This window comes from Borostomias antarcticus (assembly GCF_949987555.1).
Source record: "Borostomias antarcticus genome assembly, chromosome: 8".
NCBI lineage: Eukaryota > Metazoa > Chordata > Actinopteri > Stomiiformes > Stomiidae > Borostomias > Borostomias antarcticus.
In genome coordinates, this window is record NC_140241.1 from 13002395 (window position 1) to 13008394 (window position 6000).

Below are 6000 nucleotides of genomic sequence, written 5' to 3' on the forward strand. Positions count from 1 at the left end.
TCCTGGAAGCACTGTACCTTTGTTTTGATTGCATATAAGCCACAGCAATACCCATGAACTCACTTCGCTGACTGAACCACCCTTGTTGCGTTTGTCAGGAAGTCCTTGCGCTCGTAATGTTTTCCACAATAAACCAGACTCAACCTTTTGAACGTATCTTGGTAAATCTTTTGACTAGACAAGTTTAAAATACTATCACAGTTGGCGAACGGGAATGGAATAACTGCCTGCGTTTTGCTTCGGGATTCCAGTGGATGAACTGATCGACAGACGTGTCGGTCCATATGGGCGTTGGAAAATCAATTTTCTCTCTTGCGCCAGAGCGCACGCCGAGATTATTTCCTCAGTTCTTCCACTGGATTCTTGAGGCTCACAGGTACGTTTAAACGAACCCTCTTATGGTTCTGAGTTGTATTTGCCTTGATTTGGTTCAGTTGTGTTGGTCTGGATTGTTTGAAAACAGAAACCCCAGCGTGGGTATTTTATTACGTATTAAGTAAGTAACTATCCAAGGAGATGTGAACAGCAATAGATATTTATATCGTATTGTCGTTTTGACTTCGTCCTTGTTTCGTTACGAGGGCATGAGCAGTGTTCAGAAGAAGTGTGATTCAGAAGAAGTGTGATTTTTGGTCTCGTGAAGCTTGTTTCCCCTGTAGTTTGATGTACAATTTAGGTTGTTTATCGGTTACAAGTTAAAACGTGAGTTAAATACGCCACAGAATTGGCACAGAACAGGCTTCCCTTTTGGCCAGTCGCGGGAGAGTTTAAACCGCAGAGCCCGTTGAGAGAGTTTTGCTCAACGGAGATATAGCTTCGAAGTGATTGTTGATGTTCGTTGAAGAACGATTACCAACGAGATGGTAGCTACAGGGCGTGATTGAGAGTTTTGCAATCCGCGTTTCTGGTAGAAGCGTTTGTCCCTTTGTTCCCGGGTGACTTGGTAAACCTAACGAGCGTTATCTTTGACCAAGTGGCTGTACAGTATTTTGGTAGGATCTAGACGTCAGGTCTAGCCTGGACCAAAGTTGCTGGTGCAGCCGAGCATGCTTGTTTGTAACGTAAGCCTTTGTTTCGTCTTATGTGTCTTATGTGTTTACTGTTGAGCCTCGGCTCTTGATTGTATTGTTTGTTACGCGCGCCATGGATCCAGGTAAAGTATTGTTTTGTACACTTTTTACACTGTTAAAATTCTCCAGTAGGCTAGCTGGTTGTCTAGGAGACGCCGGAAAACAGCTCTCGCGGTGATCCGCCTTGAGCCAGAGGAGAACAAAGGACTTCGCTGACTGGGTGAGTACTAAGCGAATTTAATGTGTCTTAATGTGTGTTTCTTTCGAAATTGTATTCTTTCCCGCCGTGAGTTAACCATAAGGTTTCCTTTCATTGCTGTTTTGGGGTTTTAGGCTGCGTCGTGGTTATTTAGGGATTTGTTTCTTTAAATTTCCCCGCGCTGCCAAAGACAACTTCCGGGTCATACATGCAACATTTTGGGATCACCACTAGGTGTCCCTGTAACCCCGGCTACTAACATATGGCTAGAGGATGTCACAGGATTAAACGTCTAGCCTGATGAGATTGTTGTGCTAAAGCATTTTCGATTTCTTACATCCATATCTGACATTTTAGTGTTAAATTCTAAGATTCTAAGCAGCTAGAGGTGGTTGAGATGATTAGGTTAAGGGAAAAGCCTGTTAATTCTATAGCACCCAACCAGGCTGTTGCTGCTCCCGCATTTAGCCACGCCCCTTCTCTCTCCCCTCTACAATACGAGTTAAGAGCGCCCCTTAATACGAGGTATTCGTCCGAGCAAAAGCAGGACAGGAAGAAAGAATTGGCTAAAGCCATATCTGAGGCTAAGTTTAATTTGGAACAACTGCAAATGGCTAGAGATAGTCTGGAGGGACCGCAAATACAAGCGCCTCTGATACGCTGCCCAAACCCTGTTCCTCGCCCTTCACAAATAAATTATGCTGCTGGTTATGCGGCCTGGACTCCAGAGATTACGGTTTATAGACCCTGGCGCTCTGATGAACTGCGTAATATAGCTAAAACCTTGCCCGATCCAACCAAAGACATGAACGAGTTCGGGAATCTTTTTAACAGTTTAGTTCAAATGTATGAGCCTCACGCCGAGGAAATCGCCATGATCATGCGACAAGTACTTGGGTTAAAATGGATCGAAGTAAAAGACCCGTTTGATATAACGTTGCCTTTTTCTCATGTCGATTTTACTGCACAAAACGCTGCGCTGTTGAACAGAATCAAAACTCGATTCCCTAAAAAGATGGATTGGGACCGTATCACATATTGTAAACAAAATTCCGATGAGCAGTTCGAGAAATTTTGGGAAAGACTGGAATCAGTCTTCGCGTCACACAGTGGCATGGACAAAGCGAACGCCGATTATAAAAAGATTTTGAAACAACAGTTAATGAATAACTCTCTCTCCTCTTTGTCTGACCAAGTGAGGATGATATGCCACACCTGGGAATCAACTTCTCTCGGGGAAGTTGTTGATCATTTCCGGTATTCCGAACGCCTCCGACATTACATTGAACAACGGAATTTGAAAAAAGTCAAGGATGGTGCCGCTAGACTTCAGGCTGCTCAATTGAGACAATTAGACATTAAAAATAAAGGTGCAGGTCTGAAACAAAAACGGGGACGGCGACAAAGGGAGAATAGGCAACGTAGCAGTAGGTCTAAGCATGTTCACAGGAATAGACAGAGTGGGAAAAATGAGGCATGTTTTCATTGTGGTCAATATGGTCACTGGATTGAACAGTGTCACAGTTACCGCAAGCTGAATGAAAGGGAAGAGCCTCCGATTTGGGGTCGAGCGCCACCTGCTGGAGTTCCCTTGAACAACTCACAAGGGAAATTTTAACTAGCCAAGATAGAGATATATATATAATTTTTAAGGTAAATAAACAGGATGAAATAGATGTAGAGCCTTTGAGTTTTAAGTTGTTGTTAATGTTTCTGAGATGATCTTTTAGGTATTGGTGGGAACTCAAAAGTCTGACAGGGTTTTGAATAGGGGTTTTGATTCAGGAGTTTTGTTTCAATAGTCAATGAATGGCCATAAGCTGTTCGTTTTATGCATTCTACTGTATGAATTCCATTCATATAATGATGATGTGTTTTTTGAGGAGTTGGCATTAGGCCTTCTCCTCTGCTATTGAACCCAGTCTGTGTTTGAGTCTTATTCTTCAGGTGCTATGGACCCTGGGCGGCAGGTCTTTGAGAAGCCTGGATCATGCCTTCCTGGGGACTGCTTGGGACCTGCTGTTTGTCTGTTTAACTGTTTGTTTTGTCTCTCTTTCTGATATGTAGCTTAAGACATAAGGTTAGTGCATAATAGTGGGGGGAATAGATAAGGGTTGCCAGTGTCTTAATCTGAATGCAGCATCTCATAACCCAATTATATATTTTTTAAATGAGTATGTTAAATATCTCATGTTTATAGTTTGAGGCACATTCATCGGGCCTGAGTGTTTTTTCTGAGTGTTTTTTTACAGACAACTGTCGTTCCGGGAGTGATGGGTGAATGCCGAACCAGGAGACGGGCACAGGACCGGAGGTGGAGATGAAGGTTACCGGCCTGTTTCCCTACAGATAAGCGATCTGGGGTTCGTGAGATGCAAAGCCAACGCCACGTCACCAACTCACTGTGAGCGACAGATAAGTATGAAACAGAGAAGAGACCATTTTGTCCGAGGCAGTGCCCAAATACTCTGTCCTCAAATGCAGAAGAGGGAGGGTTTTAGATATACAAATTTTAGCTATACAAATGAAGCTTTGATGGAGTTTTTTGATTAGTTAATTGTAAATGAAGCCAGTTCATTTTAGTGTCATATGGAGTTTTTTGATTAGTTAATTGTAAATGAAGCCAGTTCATTTTAGTGTCATTTTCTTTGCCCCATCTCTATTTTTATCCTGACTTCAGGAAATTTTTGCTTTCACCCTTAGGGGGTGTTGTTTTGTTGAGACGAGAATATGGTTATTTTATTTTCATAAAATCGCGAGAGAAATTCTAGAGCCAAATCAAATTGCCTTGATCATGACTGGGGACTGGGCGTGTTGAAGTCATTCTAAACACTGCCCCTGATGTCACTGTAGGGGTACTGCAGACTGGCTCTAAATGACACTTGAACAGACAACCTGTTTAAGTTTTCCTGACTGAATAACAACATTTTTTCCCCAAAGCAGGAGCTTGCGCTTAACCATATTTCTGAGAATCTCCAACAGATTTTGAATAACCGTTCCTGACCAAAGAGGGGAACAGGGAGACCAGACCAGAGGACTCTCCTTTTTGCTCTTCTGTTTTGTCTCTGTTTGTCTCTCTCATCTGTGGATCCACAGACGGAGCACTTCATCAGCCTGTACTGGGGGAGCGGGAGCGCCGAGATGAGCCCTCCAGCAGCACGACCCGGGCCGGCCCTACGTGAAGCAGTACAGGGATGGACCGGGTTCAGTTCAAGAGCCTGTACGTGCTGCTGGCGCCCTGGCTGTGTGGTGTCCCACCGCACCTTCACCCTGCTGAACCAGGACAGGGACTCCCTCCTCACCCTCCGAGAGCTCGCTGCAAAAGCTGCGGCTGTCTCTGCTTCCTCCCCTGTGCTTTCTATGCTCTCTGTACCATCCACAGACCCTGACAAGATTCCTCCACTGTCCCTGGCAGACATTTCTGACCTACAAGCATCTGCTCCACCTGCGGAGAAAAAGAAATGGAGGAATAAGTGCACATTCCACCACCAAGCTAACCTGTATCTAGGGCCTAATGACAAACCTGTACTACCTCGTTCATGTTTTCATTGTGCTTTCAAACTAGCCCACGGGCCAGATCATGTTTCAAAAAACAGGGGTGGCGGAGGATGTTAACAGATGTCTCCAACAGAGTGAGGACCGCCATTTCCTGAGGCTAAGGAGGGGTTCCTGCATCACATCTCTCCTGGGGATTGGGTCCTGGTCCACGACCACAGACGAAGGAGCTGAAATCGCCGAGGTGGCTCGGGCCGTACCAGTTTCTACTCATCACGCAGACAGCGATCTGAGAGGACTTCGTGGATCCATGCAAGCCATTGCCGACGGGTCCAAGCAGCAGAGGACGGTCCACCAGGGGATCGCCAAGGATGCAGCTGAACCAGAAAGCTCAGAGGCCAAAGCCATGAGCTGCCACAACTGTCCTCTCCTCTGACGAGGAATCGGAGGAAAAATGACCTTGCTGGTCACCTCCTCACAAGATGCACCACACACGCACACACACCTGCACACACTGCAACTAACATTGAACATAACTGATTTCAAACAACGCGACATTGAAGTTGCGATCTAGAAGAGAAGACGCCTTGCATTCCCCAAAATGACATTCTATTGCCCAAAAGAGAAGTGTCACCTAAATGACTGTTGGATACACTGTGAACAAGAGTGACCTTGACAGCCACCGCCACACTCTCCTCTCCTCTGATGAGAAAATCGGAGACTGACCTTGCCGGTCACCTCCTTCTTGTGGTTGTAATATGACAACATGGACAATCTCAACAGAAATGATTGCACCTCTAATCACACACACTGGAACCTACATTAAACATTCAGAGACGCACACATGGAAGCTATGTTCCATAGGACATCACATGCGATTATTCACAAGAATGAATGAACTTTGAAATAATCTGAAAAATATCATATTTGTTTACAAGAGTTACAATGGTTGAAACATGAGTTGATAAATAAGTTTGGGTTTTTCCTCTAAATTGACCAAGAGGTTTTTTGCCTTTCTTACACTGGTAACCATTTATTTTTTTTGCCTTGTTAAATCAAGTTTTTTGGTGAATGGTTGTCCACTCTTAGACTATAAATAGTATATAATCATGTCATCTTTTTTATCTTGTTTCCTGTCAAATTTCTGAAGCAAGGGGTTTTGGTGCGTGATTTTGCACGTTGAAAGAAAATAATAAAAAAAATAAAAAAAAAAGAGATTTTTTTTTTTTTTTGCTC